The 26,829-nt window shown below is 33.9% G+C and overlaps 1 protein-coding gene across 2 annotated transcripts in view; it reads right to left on the reverse strand.

The window, feature by feature from the left end:
* The window catches only part of LOC135224836 (uncharacterized), a 634,596-nt gene extending 610,529 nt beyond the window's left edge, over positions 1-24,067 (reverse strand). Inside the window, exon 1 of one of the 2 annotated variants that reach the window (XM_064264186.1) lies at positions 23,951-24,067. The gene's annotated coding sequence lies outside the window, so the exon portion shown is untranslated. The remainder of the gene's footprint in view (positions 1-23,950) is intronic. The other variant, XM_064264191.1, reaches the window with a different exon arrangement.
* Positions 24,068-26,829: the final 2,762 nt, after the last annotated feature.

Consider the following 26,829-nt stretch of genomic DNA (forward strand, 5'->3'; position numbering starts at 1 on the left):
CCCAATATCTGTGTGTGTCTGTTGGAGGGGAGCTTATGTTGAAAAAGGACACACCTACATATATATATATATATATATATATATATATATGGTATTCTATATATATAAATATTATAGTACACACACACACACACATATATATATATATATATATATATATATATATATATATATATATACATGTCCATACACACATATAAATATATAGATATATATAGTACTGGTAATCTTTTTAGGCACGAAAATATGGTAATTCAGTTGTGTTCCACATAAGAAAATGAAAATGGTATGTCTCGTCCTCCAATGAACCTCTTCTTGGAGCGTTTATTAAGAAAAGATTGATAAACGCTCCAAGAAGAGGGCTATTGGAGGACAAAATTGTTGGGCATTTTCTGAGACATACCATTTTTCATTTTCCTATGTGGAATACAACTGAATATATATATGTATATATATATATAGTAAATGTATATGTATATGTTTATATATATATATATATATATATATATATATATATATATATATATATATATATACACATATATATATTCAGCTGTATTCCACATAGGAAAATGAAAATGGTATGTCTCAGAAAATGGTTGTCAGTGGTGTTCTTTTAGTTTTCTCTAAAAGAAAACTATTGAGATGGCTATTTGTCTGTTCGTTTTGTGTAGACAGAAATCAGAAATATTCACAACGTAATTGATATGTATATACTATATATTGATATGTATATACTATATTGATATGTAATAACTATATATATATATATATATATATATATATATATATATATATATATATATATATATATATATAGTATATACATATCAATTACGTTGTGAATATTTCTGATTTCTGTCTACACAAAACGGACAGACAAATCGCCATCTCAATAGTTTTCTTTTAGAGAAAACTAAAAGAACACCACAGACAACACCAGCAAAGCATTACTACTCCAACTTGTTCAGCTTGTTAGTTCAACACAATCAAAACAATGAAACTAACGAAGTACAGTTACATAACATTGCTTCCCTTTAAGGGGAAGGGGGAACGGATGGGTTGGCTGTAAGGATGAGGCAAAGCGTGGGGGGGGGGGGGGGGGTTGTTATCGTAGAAATTAAGAGGTTAAAATAACTTTCTCGAATGCCAATTATGGTAGAGAGAGTTCTTTAAAATGCTTAAACATGCAGCGTACCCAGACTTTTAGTTGTTGCTTGTTGTTTTCTGTTCGTTCATTTGACTGCCCCCTTCCTGGGGCTTTCAGCTGTATTCTATATGTAAAGAATGCAAATCCAAGTGTAATAAAAAAGACGAAGGAAAAGCGATGAACCATGTTCTAAAAGTGGCCTCAGAGCAACCTCTTGGTATATATTATAATATATATATATAAATATTATATATTATAATATATAATATATATATAAATATGTATATATGTATATATGTGTGTGTGTGTGTGTGTGCATGTGTGTATATATGGTGACTTCATCGTTAGCTAGGCCAGTGGCTCAGTAGTTACCAGCCCTCTCTTTCGGTCAATAATCACAAGACAGGTCTCCGCTGAGATAAATGAAATACCTGTTGATGATTATAGCCTAGACAGAAGAAATTATGAACCGAGTGCCACCATTTTCTTATTATAATATAGTTTTAAGAACCTCTAGGTTTTCATTCTCTGGAACCTGGGAAAAGGTGAATAGTAGTAACAACAAAACTCAAGTATATATACATATATATATATATATATATATATATATATACACACACACGTGTATAATACTCACACACACACATATATATCTAAATGTAAATATATAACTACAGTGTTCTCTCTTATTTCACTTACGGTTTCTTATTAATCAAAACACTGTTCTTGAACCAGCACCGACTCTAGAGAACGGACTTCAAGACCGGTAAAGTTAATGAACTACATGCGCTACTAATTCACTCAGAGCCATAATCCATAAGCGTTCGAACAGTTTGAATTGCCTTAGATTCTCATTACGTATTCATAACTCACAAATATCCCGAGATATAACGCCTCGGTGATTCATACGCTGAAAGAGGAGCCGGCTAGCTTGGCTATCTAAGTCATGGATGCTAATTATTTCCCGTGGAGAAAGCTAGTCAAACTGTGTGTACAGTATACACTCGTGAGTGTTTGAGTGTGTGTACGTGCGTGGTCGTGAGTGTACATATAGGTAGGAAACCCACGTAGTTAATCTACTAGTCCTTAATGAATAAATACTCACTACACAGACTCAGCAAAGCTGGCGTATTTGTACTTTGTATTTACATATCCAACATCAGATCTCTTTGTGAGGTTCGTTGACCATATATATTGAAACGTTCGTCAAATACTTCACTTATACGTATGACGAGATACCTATTGAAACAAGTGTTTGGGCCTCGGATAGGAGAGGAGCAGACCGGTCCATTCACCCCGATTCCTCGCTTCCATTTCTTCCTTCACTCACTTCCGAATTTCTTTCATTCCCTTCACTTTTCAATAAAACTTCCCCTTAACTAAAAAGACGGCCCTGTAAGACAAATATACACGCAACGCTACTTTTGTGGAGAGAGAGAGAGTAAGAGAGAGAGGAAAAGAGAGAGAGAGAGAGAGAGAGAGAGAGAGAGAGAGAGAGAGAGCCAAAATTCTACAAAAAAATATACAGCATATTCAAATAAAAAAATAACAATAACAAACCCAATTTAGCTGGCATAGAAAAAAAAAAGGAATAAAAAATTGTGTTCCACGCAAATAATACTTACCTATTGTCGAAAACACCCCAGTTAATGAAGCAAACACAATTATTCTTCATACATTCGTTTTGCAAATTCTGAGTATATAGTGGAGTGTAAATTATACTTATACCATACGACGGAGAATATTTGAACAGCAATTTACGCAGAGTTAACTATATTATACACCTGCAAAGGAGATTCAACAGTGATACGTTCATGCCCTTTCACACGCATCGGCAACACACACACACACACACACACACACACACACACACACACACACACACACACACACACATATATATATATATATATATTATATATATATATATAGGCATCATTATAGTTTCGGTTCACACAGTCTCTCCTTAGATAAACTGGAGAGAGAGAGAGAGAGAGAGAGAGAAAGAGAGAGAGACGAGAGAGAGAGAGAGAGAGGATTTATCAGGGTAGCGGCGACAGAGCAATGAGAAAATGTAATGAACAAATTCCGAGAGTCTTATCAATAGAAGGCTTAACAATTTATTGTATAAAACATGAATACAATGCCCTTATTAGAGAAACCTACTGTCAGTCCCACTGCATTGTAACGCATCTGGCATTTCAGGGCCACGTGTCATTTCAAGCGAGGGAAATTAAGCGAGAAATTTCAGTAATTTATAGTATGAAAAACATGAAAATCTTCTTGGTAAATTTATATAAAATGGTTTGAAAACTCCCGACTTGACTACAAACCCAAACTCACGCATATGGGTGTGTGTACTCCAGAATCCTTGGATCTACAATCCTAAGCAGATTAGCAATTATTTAGTAATATACACACCTTCGCACATACACACACACTTACAGGTAGTTATATAGTGTGTGTGTATATATATATATATATATATATATATATATATATATATATATAGTATATATATATATATATATATATATATATATATATATATATATATATATATATATATATGATATAGTATATTCAAACGTATATATATATGGGTGTGTGTGCACAGGTCTGTTTATACTACTGAATAATCTCTAACGTACTTAGGATTGTTGATTCAAGGATCTTGGAATATGTATAACAAATCAACAAACTACTACTTTTAATAACAACCAAGCGAGTTTTAGAATTTCAAAATACTCCTTTCGTCCAATGTGACGCGGAAAGGTACTCTCTTTGAACTGAATTTCTTTTACCCTTATCTAGCCAATCCCGATCGAACATATAAAAACTGCAGATCATAGCTTAAAATTAAAAGATCTGCCCCTTGAGAGACTGAATCAAAACTTACATATCAAGGCAAAACCCATAAAAAAAACTAAATACTAACAATGGCAAGTTGTTAGTCAGGTAATAACGCACATGAAAAGAAGTAAGCCAAATAAACTTTCCAAAGCAGCACAGACTTCTAATAATGTAAAATTCCACCTACTTTGGAAACTTCACCTCATGAAAAAAATTTCATGCAAGCTTTCCGCTACTAAAAGGAAGAAAATGAAGACTGTAATATTCCTAATGAGAATACAAGCGGTTAAAAAGGCATTTGCATGGGGCACAAAAGACCGAAGCAACATGCTTCAGGATGTAATATACCGTGTGTGGAGGTATGTATGAACCATTTGCAAATGGGTTTCCGATTGCCAATCTGTGTCTCTTTCTTGCCTCCCAAAGGATGAGCTCCTTGGGCCCATCTTGCTTCTTATCTGAGAGAGAGAGAGAGAGAGAGAGAGAGAGAGAGAGAGAGAGAGAGAGAGAGAGAGAGAGAGAGAGTCCTAGTGCCTTTCTCCTTTATAACACCTCATTGCTTTTGTCCATCTAAGTACATCAAGATTATAGTATCAGAGATAAAAAGAACTATTTTCTTTGAAATTCTATGGACCTACTTATTTTCTCACAGGAGATACAAATGCTTACCACATACCACATACACGATTATTATTTCCCATAATTTTTTATCTTAATTTATTGTCACACCTGCAATTCCTAGCAGCTATTTGATATGATTAAAATTGACACTATACTGGATATTTTTCGATACTTTTATTAATTTCTGGCAAACAATCTAAGCAGCATATACTTGGCTACGTACAAAATTTGCTCTTAAGTTCATAACCTCTTCGGACGAATGCGTTACTCTTTGTATGGCACAAAAATAAATAAATAAATAGAGACCCAATAATGCTATGCTCTGAAAACGCACAATACAATGTGACATGATGCTAGTAAATACCTATGATAAAAAATCCAACAACGAACAAATTTTCTTCGTGATTCATAGTTAACAACGTGCAAACGTATGGAAACGTTCCCTATCCCTTCGGGAATCCTGTTCCCAGAAGCTAATAGGGAATTCTCATGCCCGAGGACTTCAAAGATGAGGGCCTACGCGGAAGTTGCTCGCCCAATTTCATCTTCTGTCTTTGGAATTGGGTCATAATAAGTTCGGCTTCCAAGATAATGCTACAAATATGACCTGAAATTCTGTCCACGCAAATTCTACATCGAAGACAGTCTGATATGTCAATAAGCTTCTCCCGCTGCCTTTTCTTCTTCTTGCTTTTCGTAGTCCTTCATCCATGGAAATATAAAAGACATGACAATTATTTCACCTGTCTCATCTGTGTGTTGGAATTTCAATCTCGCCCAACTGACTGAGCCCAAAACCAATCCCAGTTGTAATGGTTAATTATGCACACCACTGACTTCCATTCGCCTGGGTTGCCGAGTCTCCGATGTTATTTACTTTTCCAATTTCTTCTGCGTATATGCGAAAGATTTTCTGTCTCTCTCTCTCTTTCTCCACGTGTCGCCATTGTTCTCCTCTCTTATAAGAACCAATCTCAAGATGAGACGCTGATATCATAACTTTTCCAGTTTCCTCCTTTTCCAAGCTAAAGATTCATTCACGCCTTATAATATCGATTTGCCTAATTGCGACGCAAAACTGTCTTTGCTTATACAAAAAAAAAAATAATAATAATAAAATAAATAAATAAATAAAGTAAAATAAATAAATAAATAAATAAATTTTAAAAAATTAAAAAATGAATCTCGATGTTATTCTCTCTCTCTCTCTCTCTCTCTCTCTCTCTCTCTCTCTCTCTCTCTCTCTCAAAACATGAACGCTAAAAAACGACCTCTCTCGAACCCTGTCGTGCCAAAACTCAAATGAAAACGGAAGAAAAATATTGTATAAAGCTATAAATTTTTCCGGTGTAAAATGCATGCCAAACAGAACGCAAAAACAAGCAGAAGCCGATTCTATATTTATGAATCTGAATGCCGCACTTCCTAGAAATGGAACGAAAAACCTCCTTCGATTACTTATCGCGTAATTAGCGCTTTCATGCTTCGGCAGAGAGAGAGAGAGAGAGAGAGAGAGAGAGAGAGAGAGAGAGAGAGAGAGAGAGCAAACTCACAGGTGAGTTCAAGACTGAGGGAGACGTTATATCAGATTTTCTAAATCTGTCCATTTATAGTGGCACTGTGACAGGCAAACATACAAATGGTTCCATACATACAGACATATATACACACACACACACACACACACTGAGTTCGGGAATGAGACAGTGTCTCACTTTGGGGATGTATCTATTAATGTCGAAGCACGTATCCGTGTATGTGTATACGTGCCATCGTGCCTGCGCGCCAGCAAGCCCAACTGTCCCATTCCATCATGAAGATGCTAATTGGCAGCAAAGCACCCATGTCACGACTCTCCCCTACCGGAGGAATAGTGGCTCTATTCAGACCCAATCTACTTCACTTAATGATTCTCAACACGTTCCTCTCATGGGTCTTCAGCTCTAACGCTGCTACAAATCTATTTCTTTATCATATGGATTCTCTCTACGTCTTCTTTCTACTCAGATTTCATAACCCTTTAGTACCTACTTCTTTGTCTCCTACATTTCCTGTTTCTAATTTTTATTTTTTATTTCATGATTATTTCGTAATTGTTTGTTTGTTCTCTTGTTCCTCAAATACAGCTACGATATAAATTGGTTGCCTTGTGAGCTTGCTACTTTAACCAAACTGTATCATTTTGCGGGATGTATTTCTTAATTGTATAGACTTCCCCTTCGTCCTTTTCTATTTCAGCCATATTGCAAAACTTTCTCTGAAAATCTGCGTCCTTTTCAGGCTGATTTTCCTTATAACTTTTCTGCAGGGTTACCCTTCCAAATTTCATTTGAAAAAATCTTTACTATTATTTTCTTTAAATCTCTTTTCTAATTTAGCCACATTTCACCATGTTCCTCAAAACGTGTTCCTTCTGCAAATCGTCTGACTTTTTCCTTGCGTTAGCTACATTTCCACATGGTTCATAAACTTTTTTTTTCGCAGATTTTTTTTTAGTTATATTTCATCATTGTAAACAAAATCTATATCCATTTCTTTGCCACACTGATTTCCTGTTTCGGCCAGTTTTCACAATTGTTTTCAAAATCTTTTTATTCTTCTTATATGTGAGTTTTACTTGTCTTTTAAACTTACGCCAGATTTAGTCCGTTTAAAACCAATTCCTTTACCATACTGTTTCTGTATTTCTAAGAATTAGCCACTTCAAATCTTTTTTTTTTAAATCTGTTATCTAAATTTTTGTCTTTTATCTTTAACAACTTTCTTCAAATATATTTAAGGCTCCTTTCTACTTTTGTCAGGTCTTTTTTTTTTACTTGTTGTCTTTCATGTATTTTCTTTCCTTGTATATCTTAACGAGGTCTTAACATTTTATGCATTTATTGATTTGTTATTGAATTCTTGTTCAATATTTCTCTCATTTTTTGTCTACTTTACCAACGTTTTCGAGGGTAATCTACTATGAAATCTTTTTATTAAAAAGAAATCACTAATTATAATACGATGTGAAAATAATATGCTGGCACGGTTTCGATTTCTGGAAATCATAAACTTTTCTTGAATTATTTTGACTACTACATATCTGGAATATCCTGAGATCTTAGTATGTGTAGAAATATGATGCTAATATATGTGACATATTTGTATAAACTTACAGAAATGCATACAAAAACATTATATTTTATCATGACTAATACTGCTGATCGTAATGACGAAATGAAGCAACGCCAGCGCTTCAGAAACAGAATCGAGGGGATTTGTCATAAAGGAATATTACATCACAATGGTCATGTTTCACTCGATGCCGTACACTAATATGACAGTTTCTGAAAAATTGTACGACATTTCTGAATTAATGATGAAAAGTCTCGAATTAAAAATAAAAATTCCTGGGTTTTGAAATACTCGGATATACATGAATCATATAAAATATAAATGCACACACAATACATACTACATACAACATTACATACTAACATAGCAATATTACATATACATAACATACATATATATATACATATATATATGTATATATAATATATATATATACATACATACATACATACATATACATACATATATAATATATATATATATATATATATATATGTGTGTGTGTGTATATACATATATATATATATATATATATATATATATATATATATATATATGAATATACGTATATAAATAAATAGTAAGCAACAGATTATGCACAGAGGCGATCAACACATATTAAATGGAAAAAGGATCAATAAGATTGACTCTTTCCATTATTTACGAACCATTACTTTCAACATAAGTCCTCTTTAGTTGGAATATAGTGAGAGACTAAAAGGCAAATCAGATGGGTCGACTGACGGTGGTAGCCAGGCAGGAACCATGGATTTTACAAATGCAAGTTCAGTCGTTTACGATTGAGCCACGCCAGCCTTATATATATATATATATATATATATATATATATATATATATATATGTATGTATGTATATATTCGTGATTCAGTTATACATATATGAGTGTGTGTGTGTGTGTGTATTTCAATTGAAAATGAAACTAGATAATAATTTGATGATTGAAAACTTGTTATCAGCATCATTTCAATCTATGGGTTTCGTAGTACTACAGCTTTCCGTTGTACTCAGGCTACCAAATAACTAAAAGATACCTAGTATGATTGTAAGTATTAAATAATATAGAAACGTAAAGTGGTCTGGAAACGTTCTAATAGCGGTATCAATGTAATCATCTTGAAACATTGTGTCTTGAACTCAATCTTTTGAGGCTTAATCTTAGCGTAAGAATAGATCTGGGGGATCATGAAATAGCTAAGTGAAAATAATTTATGGGAAAACTATCCAAAGAGCAAACGCGAATAATATCTAAAATTCAACAACAATGAACAATTTCCAAAAAAGTGTGTCACTTCAGCAGAAGTTAAAGCGGAAGGAGTGAGACATTAAAAATGTTCAAAAGGAATATCAGTGAGACAAAAAGTAAAAGATCACAAGCAATGCAACGGACCTCAAGATCTTGGGCACAAGCCATGAATCCTTAAAAGGGACTTAGTATTTGCACGGAAATGTTATGATTCCGACGCCTTTAAAATTGTTACCCTGAAACTTTAATAACGTCCAACAAATTTTATAAGTCTTGATCATGCTGTCTAGAAGGACGCCTCGATGTGAGGTAAAGATAGTATGATGAAGATACGTTAATGAAGCTACTCATCAACAGACAATGTGGTTGCAACACTTATATACAAAATCGGTAAACGAAATACCATAAAATAAGCTTACAAATGGTGATATAGGCTCCTTGTTCCAAAAAATAAAAGAAAAAAGACCGATTCAGACTGACCAAAAATGGCTCAAAGAAAGCGAACCCTGTAAGAGGTCAAAGGTTGTAACAAATATGCGATGACTCAGCTTTTTGTGGAGACTAGAAACATGGGTTCGTAATCAGGAAAAACAAAAAGAGGAAACTGATTCTAATTTACAAACAAAGAAAGACTAAACACTATTCTACATTCCCAGATATTACAGAACAAGGGAACATTTCCATTATTTACTAAAAAAATATTCTTACCATGATAGTCTTATCACGATTACAACAAAAGAATTTCAGGCAATAATCTCATGCCAAATCGGAGAACCTGCTCGATTGAACATTCAGGGATTCAACAATGTAATAAAATGAGACGGAAACAACAATCATCTGAGCATTATAGTTGGAATTAAAGAAGGTTTTGCAACAGCAGAATCTTCAGCACACATCTCAGAAAGAAAGAAGAGATGACTTTGCCGGAAGTTATTTTCGAACAACAGAATACCAACAACGAAAGAAGAAGTAGTCCATGAAACATCACCAAGTGGAGTGGATTCAGAGGTCATATGACAAGCTCAAGTGTCTCTTTTTCTTGCGAAGGAAGGCCGAGGGCTTTTAAACTCAATATCCTGATGTAAGCCAAGACTCATTGGAAAAATCAAGAAACAGACGGAGAGGAAGAATTAACTGAAAAGTTTGCATTCATATGGAAGCAAGTCGTACGTGATATGCCTGGCAGATCGCTCCCCAGTGACAGTCAGAGCTTTTAACAAGAGCTTATTAACAGCTGAAGTCAAATAAGAGTAAAATGAGATACAAGATCTTGAATAGATCTCGACTTTGCATAATCCATATAGCTGTTAAGGAATTCGTCATCAATAACCCTCATTACCCGAGGAATCTGATAAATATATTCGCATCTATTTTTTTTATTTGTTTATATGACTTCTGGGAAACTGTAGCTTTGGCACAGAAATCTCACTCATATTCTACTAATTTTATATTATTGCAGTAACATTTCATCATTATCGCTAGTTAATTGCACATACTCTCTCTATTCACGAGTAAATTTAATCTTAGAAGCAGTTTGCTTAAATTCTTAGCTTAAAATACTCCCAAAAACTTGTTATCGTATAAGGGAAAACTTCCACACAACATGCGCCGTCATTACTGTCCACTTAAGAAACATAAAACTAATGAACGAGAGAGGAATATCAAGTATAATAAGGAAGCGTTGATTATCGGTGAATTTTCGAAAAAGTGGACTCCTTTGGTACGCAAGCCTCCTGTTACAGGGAACACAACAGACCCTGTGAATGTTTAATGTATACATCGACAACATATATTCCCAACGCAAAATGCGATGCTATGGCAATGTACTATTTACTAACATACAAAAAAAAATAAAATTAAAAATAAACCATTCTTGATTAATCGAGAGCCCAGCATTTTACACACACACGAGAGAGAGAGAGAGAGAGAGAGAGAGAGAGAGAGAGAGAGAGAGAGAGAGAGAGAGAGAGAGAGAGAGAGATTAACTCCGATCTAGGTTACTAGTGACATTGAGACACAAAATAGACGAGGTTGAGGAGAATCCGTTTGTGAGACAATCAGAAGTAAAGTGAAACAGGAAACTAGTATTTCAGAATCAAGATTTTAAAATCAAACTGGAATAAATTCACAAACCAATAAGGATATCATAAAGTAGTATATGGTTCCAATGAAAGACAAGCAAATAACCAATGCAGATAGGTAACGTTACGTAACCTTATGTTTTGAGAAGAGAAATCCTGAGAAATAGGAGACATGCTAAGAGAGGGAGATGTTGACTCACAGGCAAATAAGTTGAAACATACTTTGCCAGTTTTCCAATTCTAGTGGTTAAAACATTCATATTAAGTAAGCGACATCATGACCTTGCAGTCCAATCACCTTAAAACTAAAATACCTGGTTCAGCAAAGATCGACCTCCGAGTACCTTTCTTCCTACCTGCAATGAGAGATAAACAGAATCACTTGTTAAAGCCAGTAACTATTCCCTGATAATCTAAGTTAAAAAAAAATTTGATTGTAAGCAGTATAATTTATTCTCCAAAAAAGGAATCAATATGTTCGGATTTGCGTCCAAATCATATAATGAATATATTGAGAAACGCATCTTAAACGTATGAATGTAGAGATTTGATTTCTAATAGACCTGTTATTGGCTTAGAATTCGATGAGCATTTCATATTTCAACAATTTCCTGAAATGAAAATATTTCCAAGATCAGGCCGCTGTCAAACACCAGTCATCTGCAAGTGAAACACCCAAGCTGGAAGATATATTGTTATTCTCAGCAAAGAGCTTCGAGAAAAGATATTAAAATCTCGTCAAGGGGGATTTTACGGCTGACGAAAAATGTTAGAAGTCAGGTAAAATACTGATGAAAACAAATGGGAAAAAATGGAACTAGTCTGATTTTTCGCGAACCTCTTTCACCTCGAAGCAAGGATATTGAACTTAATATTTCTCCTTAAAACATCGCCAACTTATCTGTCCTTCACCTCTTGCAGCTATTTTGAAATTTTTTTTAAATTTTTCCTTAAAGTTGGTTTATCTATCTATCTATCTATCTATCTATCTATCTATCTATCATCGATCTATATCTATCTATCTATCTATCTATCTATATATATATAGATTTATATATATATATATATATATCTATATATATATATATATATATATATATATATATATATATATATATATATATATATATGCACATACACACACACACACACACACATATATATATATATATATATATAATATATATATATATATATATATATATATATATACATCTATATATAAATCACTAAACATGACTTCATGATTCTCTAGAAAAATTCCTTAGCATGTATATTTCAGCAATATATCGAGGCTTCAGATATATTCAGAAACATATCGCCTCACAGTTACGATTATTTATTAAATCAGAAAAAAATCACACGTATTACTATAATAAAATTTGTATCGGCGTCAAAAGTGTTAAAAGAAAAAGAATGAATAAATGTCTTATCATATAATCAAAATCTCGTCATTTGAGATAACAAAAGACACCATGGAAAATACCGCGGGAGAGAGAAATCCTATTTTTATGTAAATTAAAAAAAAAAGAATCTGATCTAGAAATGTTATTAATACATGAAAAAAAACTGGAAAACTCCAAATGCTTTTGATGAAATATCCCTTCTTAACTCAGCGGATTAACGAGGATTATAAAACGCATAAGAAATGTGCAAGATTGATTATTTAAATAATGAAAGGAAATTACTTCTTTTGACTAGCCAAGATGAGCCTCACACAGGCCTCTTACTCCCTTTTGCACTTCACCACACTTAGGGACCTTAATAGTCAGTGCCATTTTTAAAAAAAAAACACAGACAACCAACCAAAAGAAAGAAAAAATACATAAAAAAACATGTTCATTCCAAAGTCTTTCATTTATTTTTCGTGACATCTTTTTCAGGAATTAAATCTTGATAAAGATAAAGCGTCAAAAGTATGAGAAAGGAGATGGAAACATTATGATTTTATCTAGACCAGACCCAACAAAGACATTAAGTAGGAGGAATGAAAAAGGCCATAAAACTTGTGTCTTTCGAAAAAGTGAAACTTCTGTATATGTAAAGGGGTTTTCTTCCACGGAAAGTTGAGCACTGACAAGCACATTGAATACTAGTAATATAGATAATATGTAACTTTTACAAAGAAAATTATAATAAAAATGATAAAAACCCTCTTGCCTTCATGTTCAATAGAACATATACATGAGAACAGTACACTGAGAGTTATACAAAAGGTTACTTAACCTAACATATTATAATATTCACCTTTATACATCATGATTTCCATTTAAATATACATAAAGTTAAAACATTCAGTGATATAATTAACAAAAGACGCAACTATGTTAGCTTCTCGGTCTTGATAATGAGCACTGCAGCTAATGCGCTTAAAGCACCAGGTAATCAGTAAACTGGTCCATCCATGTACAAACGAGACACAAAGTGACTTCAGCTAGCTCAGTTTTGTCCTATGAAAAACCAGCCATTAAAAAAATCCGAGTTTTAATCTACTTATCATACTTCGCTTACTTTCGAATAAGAAAAAAGGAAAAACAGTCTACTGATCACGTCCACTTTCACGTGAATGGAATTCTAATAACCACAATGTCCTCTAGATTACCTAGCATGAGAGAGAGAGAGAGAGAGAGAGAGAGAGATACATTATTATATTACAAGGCATGAATGAGGAAGCTGACACTTCGGTGTCGTATTTCGAACCTATATACGTGAGGTTACAGCGAGGACACCTTAACATTCTACGCCTCGAAGTTAAGATATGAAATTAAAGTGGGAATACGATCAGCCAAGGGAGTGTAAGAAATTCTCTTGATTTCCTTTTCATAGATGCACAGAATGTACAATGACTAATCGTGAAACCGTGAAGATCATCTGACATATGCAATAAACCCATTCGATCCATATGACTGTACAAAACAAGCTGATGAGACTCCGAATGATATTTATATGTACTCGAGGTTGGACATATTGCCTACTCAAACAATCATGCACTGGAAAAATCTAAGGCACTAAGACGAACGCAACCCCAACTGGTAACTGAGCACGAGAGGCAAATGTCAGGAATGCCGTTTTCCTGTGCGTAACACATGAAAGACAGCATCCCCATTTAACAGGCAGTCTGTCTGAAGTGCAACGCATTACCGCTAGAAATAGCTTCCCTCGAGGACAGGGGGACTTCAAAGGCATTTCTTTCTCTTTTCCCTAAACACATCATAACATTCCATACATGCAATTAGTACGGCTGGTTAAATACACAGGTGATGCAAATGAAAACGTGGTGGTGTTAGCAGTCACGTCTCTCTCTTACTCTCTGTGTGTCTCTTTCTCTCTGCTTGAAAAATCAGATAAACTGGATATCAAGAACGGCCCCCTCATCCCTTCCCCATCAAGGAGTCTTTCTCTCAACAAATGAAGTACTTGAATCTAGTGTATCAAGACTTTCTTTCTCGACGCCCAGTAAAAAAAAATTGATAAGTGGTAAATCTCAAACAAGACTTGCTTTTTTTCCAAGGCTGTGTGTCTCTATAATCAAGATTTAAAACCTTCAAAAGCTGGATATCAAGATTCAAAATTACTCTGTATATAAGTAACTCTGAGAGTAAGACTAAAATAGTGTCCTTATGACACGACAAAGATCACAAGTACCATTACGGAAAGTACAATCGTACCGTACCGTACTTCCATCCTTGGCTACAGCAAGGATAATTAGGAGTGTTGAGATTCTAATGGAACAAGGCAGACGGTGACAGATCTTCAGGAGACAGGTTGCTACACGAATCCAGGTCTGGATGTGCCAACCTGGCAAAGTTGTGAATAATTATTATTATTAATAACAATAACATTATATTTATTTTTTTGGGGGGTGAGCTCTATCACAGTCATCCTATTACGGTGTGGGGTACCGGGTTGCATCCTGACTCCTTAGGAATCCATCACTTTTCTCACCATGTGCGCTGTTTCTGATTTAGTAGCACACTCATCTGCATGAGTCCTGGAGTTACTTCAGCATCTATCTATTATTATTATTCAAGGCCACATTCGAAAAACTTTAGTGAGCAACACTTAACCAAAAAGCATCCACAACAAAACGGCTTACACCCATGCAAATGAATAAATTTAAGTTTCAAGCTAGATAAAGAATAGCTGTCACAGGTTCTTTGTAAAGGGAAAAATGCAACGGCAGCTTGTTTGAATGGTGTTTTTACGCTGCATGGAAACAGTGGTTACTCAGCAACGGGACCAACGGCTTTACATGACTTCCGAACCACGTCGAGAGTGAACTTCTATCACCAGAAATACGCATCTCTGACCCCTCAATGGTATTCCCGAGAATTTAAACTCGCGTGTGTGACGGCTGTCTATTCTTTGTCATCATGTCCCGTGATTTCCTACATAAGAGAAATGTTTTATCTGCAGATTCAAGTATTGTAGCGTAACAAAGACACTGACGACTTGAAAAGTATGAAAGAATAAGAAAAAGATTGAATTCTAGAAGAAACGAATTTAACAGCATGTGAACTAACGAATGTCTAGTTCATGAACAAACAACCAATCGCCCAGCCGGATGTTTAGCGAAATGAAATGTAACCAACGCATCACTACCAAAAAATAATTTAGTTCAGTAACGAAAACGTATTATTCTCTCTCTCTCTCTCTCTCTCTCTCTCTCTCTCTCTCTCTCTCTCTCAACAGGAGCGCCAACTGAACCATTACTTAATAGCACAATGGCACGTTCACCTGTTGCTAGTTATTTTCTGGCCTATCATTTCCATCGCATCTTTGTTCCTCTTCCAGGCTCTTGTGGAAGCTGACCTTTTTCAAGTCCTATCTGACTGTTTGCAACATTTTGTTTGTTGCCTGCCACACACACACACACACACACACAACACACATATATATATATATATATATATATATTATATATGTGTGTGTGTGTGTGTGTGTGTGTATGTGTGTGCATTATGTTTATATATATATATAATATATATATATATATATATATATATATATATACATATATATATACATATATATATATATATATATATATATATATATTTATATATATATATATATATATATATATATATATATATATATATATATATATATATATATATATATATATATATATAATTTAGTCTGGCATAAGCAATTGTCCGGCTGAGAAAGAGGGATTCAGTGGTTCAGGAGCAGACTAAAGGAAGAGGAGAAAACTTGAGGCATTAGAAGAGAAAGAACGAGTTTGCCTCACTTTTAATATTCCAGTAGCATCCCACATCGAAAACATAATACACTCACGCAAACATGAACACGAATCGAATATTTTTAATTTATGGAAAAAAATATGCTCATCACGACTGCTAATAGCTTGGAAAGTTACCATTTAATCTTTTTCGATTCTGAAAAAATAACAACTGCATTTGCTGACTTTGTCACAACGAAATAATAAATATAATAAGCCATTAGTGCAGATCAGTGTCACGTACAACAGAATTACATAAGAGAAATAATACAATAACATTCCATCCCTATGATTTCACTACATGAGTTACAGGAACACGCATAAAGTAGTCTTGATATTCTTTAAAAACAACTACAGGTCTTTAATAAATGCTGACGTTTAAAAACATTTTACAATATAGAAAACATACCACGAACAATACTTAGCTGGCGCGTGAGGTTTATCTGCTTTCTCCTTTTATTTGACCATATACATAAAAGTATGACATGCCGAAAAATGACCCGTCATGTTTCCATTACGTGGCCGTCACAGCCGTGATATTCATTTTGTCTTCATACCCAAATAAAACAACAGATTTCAGTCAAGTGCAATAAGCGAAACATATATACAAAAGGAAATGAAAGAGCCAAGACTCGTGGTTTTATTAAAGTACATATGAATCTAGAAATAATCCTAACTTAAATTACTAATATAGAATGCTTTCATTCCGCGGTAATTCACAGGGAATGAGACACCTGCTTCTTTTATTTGTTCACCTGTGTTCAACGAAAACGTGAAGAGAAGGTCAATATGAACCTCTATCACCTGCACACACACACACACACACACAGGAAGAGTATGTAAACACCCACTCTCAACCACGTACCGGTCTGCCTATTTATCGAAAATATAACATAGCATAGTATATTAAATACATATAAACCTCTTTTCTTCTTGAACACGCTGACCATACAAGGTGCTATCGTTCTGATTCTTGACAAATAATTTAGAACATGAATGACAGTCTAAGATACTTCTTTACACTGGCTCAGATACTCTACAGTCGACTAACCACCAAGCACGTATTTCACTGCCAAGGTTTCACAAAACATGCATGATCATCCCGCCTTGGTCAGGAATCGAACCCTGGATTCTCGCAACGCCGTGACCATATCCACACCACTAGCACAAACAAAATAAAATTTTCAAACATTTCCATCCCTAGACGTATGATCTTTTCAACTCTTCCAGTCATCGAACGACAGAAACCTAAAAGAAGGAGCACAAACTCCTACACAAAATTCCTACGTAAATTCCCGTAAAAAAAATACTATTTGTTACAGCGAGAATAAAAGCGCACAAAGATCTGATCCAATTTTACTTTCCTTTACAATTCGAGTTTTTTCAAAGGACGTGGCATTTAATTTCCAGACCTGAAAATTTGTTTATGTTACAGCGAGGGATGGCGGACACGGTCGGTGTGAAAACACGTTTCATAGCAGATTTGGACGTCCTAAATCTTCTGCGGAGTTCACCTTTGGAGTAGGTTTACGATCGACAATTTAACACATTACTTTGTGAGGCATCATTACTGGTCACAACGTTTCAATTCACAATTTTCTTTTTTGCTTACTTCTGTTTTCTATGTTCAACCAAAAATGCTGTAAAAGAACCCAGCTTATATATATATATATATAAAAATTTTTTATAGATAATATAATATATATATATAATATATATATTATATATAATGTGTAAATGAGATATATATATCCGAGTTAACCAGGAGGGAATTCTAGTTTTTAAGTACTTCTGCCCCGGCCAGGATTCGAACCTAGGCCTGGTTCAGAAGCAATGATAGACACTGAATTTGACCACCCACCGCAGAAGCACTTATCAATGGTAATCCCTTACGTACGTAAGCGTAAGGATTTAGAAGTATAATGGAATCGACATTTAACTATATTTGTCGCATAGTATAAAATACATAAATGACAGTATATGCCAAACCTTAAGAGAAAGGGTGTATAACGGTATGTTCTTTTTAATAGGTTCTTGCAGTTTTTTTAATATCTATACCGGCCTAGTTTCCTTTGCATGAGTAAATGATCAAATAATTTTTGCACTTCTTTGAAATCCACAATACAATCAATCTTATATTGGCAGCCAATCAGCGAACAGAAATAACAGGACTGGAATCGAAATAAATATGCTGAGATGTACTCAACTAGGAGCAAGAACAACCTTCTGTCTTCAATAAGCCATAATAATGATTAATATTTTCTTTTGCTCTCCCTCGGCTATTAATATGCTAAAAAGTTTTAACACAAGATAATACCCATGTTAAAATAAGAAAATATGCAGATGACCTGGATAATAAAATTATGACAAACAAATAAACTCTCCTTTGTCCTTATGTAATCGTTTTAGTTGTTATGAGCCATATTTTTCGCTGACCTATAAATGATTGGCCAGTCTCATCACTGCTCACTTTTAAGTTTCATTTTGATTTTCATACCTCTTATTCGGACAATTTCACGCTGTACAAAGCAAAGCTAATATAAAGAAAAAAGTAAAAAGAGGACCATAAGAAAGCAGCAGATGTAAGATTCCTCCTGTGCGGCGGATTTCCAGATGGCAATTCCACATTTAATTTTACTCTCCAATTACCCATAAACAAGGGTAAACAAAGCCATCCAAAGGTTCCAACTAATTAAGCAGGAGACAAAAAAGGGAAACAAACAAGGGGGATAAAGATAATAAAGGAAGTGTTGACCACGATGAGGGGAGACGAAACCTTATCACGTTTTTACTCCTTCCACGTCAGGGACCTTGTCATGACCGAGACAATCATTTCCCATGACACACAAGCAACTTCGGTTCGCGAAATAATGCTGGACAGGAGAGGGACGAGGCGACGCTTATTGACAAAAGGCAAGCAGCGGTGATTTTTGACAACTATAGTGACGACATCTTGTTAGTTTTATGACGACCCTGTTTTTAAGTCGCGTTTTCCATAAATCTCTTGAACGGATTTATTTATGTTTTATATTACGCACATTAAACCTTTACGCATAACTTTCACGTTACATTGTGCACATCTGGCATTGGCAACATTTTAATTTGCGTTATATATCAATTTACTATCTGGCTACTTTGACCACTACTTCTACCACTACTACTACTATACTACTACTACTACTCTACTACTACTACTACTACTACTACTACTACAATAATAATAATAATAATAATAATAATAATAATAATAATAATTACAACCAATATTTTCTACGGAAAAAAACACAGGAACGGACATAGCAGCCCAAACAAATATAAGTTAATGAAATTAGCTATATTGAAGGATTCGAGAAACACACAAGAAGGGTGGAAGTACCACATACTGGGAGTGAATGGTATGAAAGGCTGACAGGGCAGTTGAAACCAGCTAACCTTTTAATATTTTCATGCCCATTTATTAAAAGATTACTGCATCCACGCCGTCAAAATGACAGTAAAGTTTAAATAGTATTACAATTTCATTGTACTTATAATTTACCTAGAACACATTGCTTGTTTAGGTTCAGTGCTTCTTGAATGTCATTAAATAAATGAAAGATGCAGCAATATTATAAATGATCCTCTGTCTTGGTCCCAGGCCGCAAAGTAAAGCAATAACCTGTATAACAGATGAAACTCATTTAAGTATATACACACAACGTACCCGTACCATCGAAAACTACGGCAATATGATTTGCTGCACAATGGTCAGCATAAACAGCAGTAAACTATATCACAGGAAAAGAAAGTTATTAAAGTTCTGTTTGGTGCAAAAAATGTATACATCTCTGTTAATTTATGTTTGGCGATTTGCCTTTTACAGCAAAAGTATTAGCTTTTTATTTCGGTCACTTTCAATGCATCATTTTCACAATTCTATTTTTTAGTTTTAATTTTTGAATGAAATACGATAAATTGGAAAAAATCATTCTTAAAATGACACTTTTCATAGACCGATCAAAGAAATATATCGATATGCAAGCTCTCTCTAGAGAATCATAGAGTTTTTCATACTTTTCCTTGCTTTAAAATGCGCAACAGATGACATTAATATAATTAAATATTATTGTAGTTTTGCATTGCAAAACAAAATGTTTATATCTTTAATACTTTATTTCTATAAAATATTTTTTATAGAAAATCACTAGCTGATTTTATTTGGCTCCCTGCAACTCATCGTTTTGACCTTTTATTTTTTATTTTGTCGTTTTCAAAGATAAATATCCTATGATAAGAGAGTTGTACTTGTACTATGTCGGCAGTACCAAAAATGGATGGAGCAGATTGAGAGAGAGAGAGAGAGAGAGAGAGAGAGAAGAGAGAATATAAATACATATATACACACACATAGTGTGTGTATATATAAATATAAATTATATATATATATATATATATATATATATATATATATATATACGTATATATATACTCATAAATAGAGGCATATATATGTATGTATATATATATATATATATATATATATATATATATATATATATATATATATATATATACGTATATATGCATACACACCTTTGCGTGCATATGTTGTGCATCCAGTTGAGACAAAGGTAGTTAGTCATATAGGCAGATAAATAGCACACTATATACCAACAGAAGAGAGAGAGAGAGAGAGAGAGAGAGAGAGAGAGAGAGGAAGGAGAAGAAGAAAGGAAGAGAGAGAGAGAGAGAGAGAGAGAGAGAGAGAGAGAGAGAGAGAGAGAGATCACAGAAATAGCTGATCTTGTAATATCTGCCCAAGACATGGGTAAAATTCCAAACATTAAAACCAGCAACCAGCCTAGTTGTTTTACTTGGCTGTGTTAAAATCATTCCTATCCGAGCAAAATCTGATAAAAAAACAGTTCACTGTTTCTGTACGTGTTCAACTATATAGAAAACCATGCATGCAACAAATTACTGAGATACAATTGTTATTATTGATAATATTCAGAAGTTTAAACCTAGTCATATGGATCAAGCCCACTGAGCCCATTGGCCCGAAATTCAAGCTTCCAAATAATAGGGAGATCATTATAAAGAATTACTGGAAGGTAATGGGAAATACAGAAAGATCGGATATTAGAAGAGAAAAAAGGCAAATCAAGCACAAAACCTCTTAGCTATAAACACCAGAGTGATCAAGTTCAAAACCTCTTAGCTATAAACACCAGAGTAATCAAGTACAAAACCTCTTAACTATAAACACCGGAGTAATCAGGTACAAAATCTCTTAGCTATAAACACCAGAGTAATCAAGTACAAAACCTCTTAGCTATAAACACCATAGTAAAACCATTAAGGTGGTCCACAGGTTTATTCTCTTATCTTCCTTTATTTTTCTTTAGATTACTGGGAGACATACCGTGCAGTCTGAAAGTATATAAACATGGGTGTTGAATGGTATCACATCTACGTTCTTCATGTATCTTCTATTTAATTTTACTCTTGTCAGTTTCAAAAGTTTAAAATTTTACTAGCAAATGCTTCCAGTTGTATACCACCCTAACAGTAACAATTCAATTTCCATTTTCGCCTCACACAACACGACACAAGAGCGACATTCTATTTAGATTCCCCTTTTTCGTGCCACTTGACCTAATGTTCTTCTATGCAAAATCCCTCAAGCAGCGACACAGAACACAAAAGTAGAATAATACATCCCCTCGGGGACCTCGTGCAAATGAAAAGGCAAAAAACCCAAAACATCACATAATGACCGCTTCTACAGCCAAATCCGGCTCATATTGAGAGAGAGAGAGAGAGAAAAGAAAAAAGAGAGAAGGAGAGAGCGAGAGAGAGAGAGAGAGAGAGAGAGAGAGAGAGAGAGAGAGAGAGAGAGAGAGATTCAACGTGAAAAGCAGTAGAATAATTACACTACTACTTTGTCCAGCGTCATCCAACAGTGATGGACAAAGCGAATGATGCAAAGGAAACACAGCCAATTCCACGGGAGCTTTGAGTGCTCCATTTGTTTCTCCATCAACAAAAGGAGACTTAGCACTTGATATGATGATGAGCAAGAAAATAAAATACTACAATAATTTTAATTATTAAAATTATTACCAACATCCAAAATCCTTAATGAAACTGGTGAGTGAGATAGGATAATGAAAATAGGAACACAAAACATTATGATTTAAGATGAGAAGAGAGAAGAGAGGATAATGGAATGAAATGGTGAGTAGATAGATAAATAAATAGACAAACATTTAGAGAGAGAGAGAGAGAGAGAGAGAGAGAGAGAGAAAATATACTATCAGAATATAAGACAAAAAAGAAAATACAACGGTCTTTGACACAAATAGCACTGGTAAAATGTAGAAACAGTGAATCTTGATATGAATATTATATTATGAATAGTATACATTCTCTCTCTCTCTCTCTCTCTCTCTCTCTCTCTCTCTCTCTCTCAAAGAGATATGGAAAGAATAATGATGGGAATAGCACTAAGAGACAGAAAAAGAGCACCATGGATACGAGAGCTAAATAAAGTAGAGGATATTCTAACAACAAGTAAGAAAAAGAAATGGGCGTGGGCAGGACACATAATGAAAATGTCAGATAATAGATGGACGAAAAGAATAACAGAATGGTTCCCTAGAGATTGAAAACCAAGCAGGGTAAGGAAGAGAAAACGATGGATTGACGAGCTAAGAAAATTTGCAGGTACAGAATGTCATAGAAAAACCATTAACAGAAGGGCGTGGAAGGACATGTCTGAGGCCTTTGTCCTGCAGTAGACTAGCAACGGCTGATGATGATGATCATATACACACACACACACACACATATATATATATATTATATATATATATACACACTATATTATAATATATATAGATATATATAGATTATATATATATATATATATATATATAATATATATATATATATATATATATACTATGCTTAAAAAATCACAGTAGATGCACGTGACTTCATAAATAAGCGAAGCCCACAGGATAATGATAGTCAGAAATCCAAGCGCTTTCGTCTTTACTAAGACATTATCAGGAGCTCCTTGACAATGTCTTAGTAAAGACGAAAGCGCTTGGATTTCTGACTATCATTTCTGGTGGGATTCGTTAAACATACACACACACCTATATATACATACATATATATATATTATATATATATATATATATATGTGTGTGTATATATATATATATATATAAAATATATATATATACATATATATATATATATGTATATATATATATATATAGATATATATATATATATATATAATATATATATATATATATATACCTAGCAGCAACCTGCAACTATGGTCTAACAGCGTTCTTTCTCCTCGAGTTATGATCCCAGAGAGATTTTACTATTAATGAAAATAGGGCGCACACTTGCTGAGCTTCTATAACCAGTTCACTTCCACTGGAAAAATAATGACATAAACCACCGAACATAAAAAAGAAAAAAAGAGCAAAAGCCAATGACGAATAAAATAATTCATAATATCAGAATAAAACCTTGAATTAAAATAAACGCTATAAATGTTAAAAAGGCTATAGGCAACAAAATAAACCCAAAATAGAATTTAAAAAATGATAACATACCTGCAGAGCGACAGACCTCCTGAAGGCTTTTCACAATCCCCACCACTACTAATTCTGCGGGAGACAATGCGCACACGAGAAAAATATTCTCCTCCAACAGAATCGGGCGACAGCAACTGAAAGACTCCTTTGTCCTGTCTAGAAAGACATTCTCTCTCTCTCTCTCTCTCTCTCTCTCTCTCTCTCTCTCTCTCTCTCGAGGGTACCTCATGACGACCACCTTCCTCCTCGAGTCTTTCATCATCTTATCCTTCTTTCCAAGCAAGCGCATCCCACTGCACATTCCTCTCTTGAATTCTTTCTTTCTTTAGCCTTGTGTTTCCTTTCTTTATCCTTCCTAATTCTTCTACGCAAACAAGAGAAGAGAGGGGATTTAACCTCCAACACCTCATGGGATTCATCGATGTCATATTATCCCAAGCAAAGACAAAACATAGGTCATGGTGGATAGATTTGTACCTAGTATCACGTCCGAACGCATCAACTCGAGTTTAAATTCAGCCAATTAATCTAAATTTAGCGATACTGTCATTCGTCTTCTCGTGCTTTACGTGAGGCGTTTAAGGGTGGGGTTACTGGAAACATTTGTATTTGCACATACGTAAGAATATATACATAAATCACACATACGTGTATACATATAGGTATATGTATATATATATATATATATATATATATATATATATATCTATATATTATATATACTTTATAGATAATAATATATATATTATTATATATATAACTAAATATATAAATTATATGTTTTAATTTAACTATATATATTATATATATATATATTATATATACATATTTATATTATAATTAATTAGGCAGGACACAAATAGCTGTAGGCTTCATAGTAGCTATCAAAGGGGCAACCATGAAGAGGCATACGGACATTACAATCACAATTCAGAAAACAAAAACGCAATTGGTGTATTTTGTATTATTTTGTGATCTGAGCAAGACTCATACATATACTGGTAAAAGGACTAATGAATGACTTTACTTTTATAAAATCAACTCTTATTTTTCATCCAATCTGCTGAGTACGATTGTGCAAAATGACATTTCGTCCTATTCACTTCTACGAAAAGAAAATTGTGAAACATCAATTAGAGAGTAATGCTATGAATAACAACCAATTACAGTCAAGACTAAATATATTAAAGATATAAACGGCAGCAAGAACTAACACAATGAAAATTTCACACTTCATAAAAGTTACATTTATATACATCAGACTTATACATCGCTTTAAAATATGAAAGATCCATGTTCGTCCTGTACACTTCATCATTTTATCCAACGATAAAACTTATAACCTTAACTTCCCTGTAAACTTTGACAAAAGCTAAAACAGTGAAACAAAGGCAGTAAGAGTAATGTCGTTAGAAAAACCGTAATTCCCCTCAGCGAATTCGCAAACAATTTCAGGCACGTTTTATTTGGACAACAAACACAATAGAATATTTGAAACAACACTATATATGCTTAAACAAACCTAGTTAATACCCAGAATGTAACATATTCTGTATTTGCAGCATTTTCTCCCATAGGCATCAACAGCATCAATAGTTAACATGATCATATTTGTCAAACAAATATCTTAAAACAGCAACACTAACATCAAAATGATAGACAGAAATTTCAACCAACTTAATAATAATAATAATGACAACATGAATAGCACTGATATTACCAGTATGATATAACTTTTATTTTATGCCAAAATTAACTACAAAATTAACAAAGTAGACATACATCGATCAAAGGCGTGTCATTTCAACGCCTACCCCAACCTATTTCCATCAAAGATCACCTATCCAGATGCGGATCCTCCAAAATTAAACAACTTTTTGTAAAATTTCCTTATAAACCTAGTCTTAACGTTGTGAACAATAATGCTAACAAGCAGAAAAAAAAAAAAAATGTACATAGAAAAAAATATACGCTCTATAGCGAAAGATAATAATAATACTAATAATGACAACAATTATATTTTTTCTAATTTCCTCCGAGAGCAGAAAGTCCTTGTAGAAAGATTTTTCCACTTAGTATCTAAAGACAAACAGCTCAGTAACAGCAGAAACATTAAAAATTAATCAGTGATGATAATAACAATAACTGTTCACGATATCTTAAAAAAAAAGGAAATCAATATTAATGTCATTGCAAAACTGAGAACGAGAACAGAGCCTGAGCTTTTCCAAAACCGTCGCCAAGCGCGCAGGCTGAAAAACCTCAGTTAATTTACTTTGTGATGGGAATGAATTGCTATCGCCCTAATTCCAAATGATTGCGTTAAAAATACAACCAGTGATGTCAGAAAACAACGCCAATCACAAAAGCGAAAATTCCCCCGTTACAAAATGCCGTATCTTGGAAAAATCTCCGCAATTGTCTCTCGTTTTGTGTCGTTATTGCGGTTAACACAAAAGAAAAGATTTATCGTCGTATCGGAGGTTTCTTTTTGCACGACTAGACTTTTTGTTCCGTAGCATCGGGATTCTTTTAAGTAAGCTGGATTATTATTTTGAAATCGGCTAGTGATATCATCTGCGTTTCAGAGATTTCTACCAGGGGGATTATAATGCTGCGTTCGTGAAACTGTTAATAAAATTAATCTTTCACTGAAAAAACCATCAGATTAAACTCATGAAAGCAAAGTTAAAACATTCAAAATAGAATAAGGAACTTCATATTTCTGTTGATTTTCGTTCTTCATTATCAGACTAAGCTGTCTGTAATACAATTAAATTATGATAAATAAGATTAAGACATTATCTATCACCCAGTGCTCAACACTTTCGTACACAGAAGCACTCAGGTCTACGTGCATTTACATGTAGAGGCATCATCAACTGAGGTACACGAGT

This window comes from Macrobrachium nipponense, chromosome 20 (assembly GCF_015104395.2).
Source record: "Macrobrachium nipponense isolate FS-2020 chromosome 20, ASM1510439v2, whole genome shotgun sequence".
NCBI lineage: Eukaryota > Metazoa > Arthropoda > Malacostraca > Decapoda > Palaemonidae > Macrobrachium > Macrobrachium nipponense.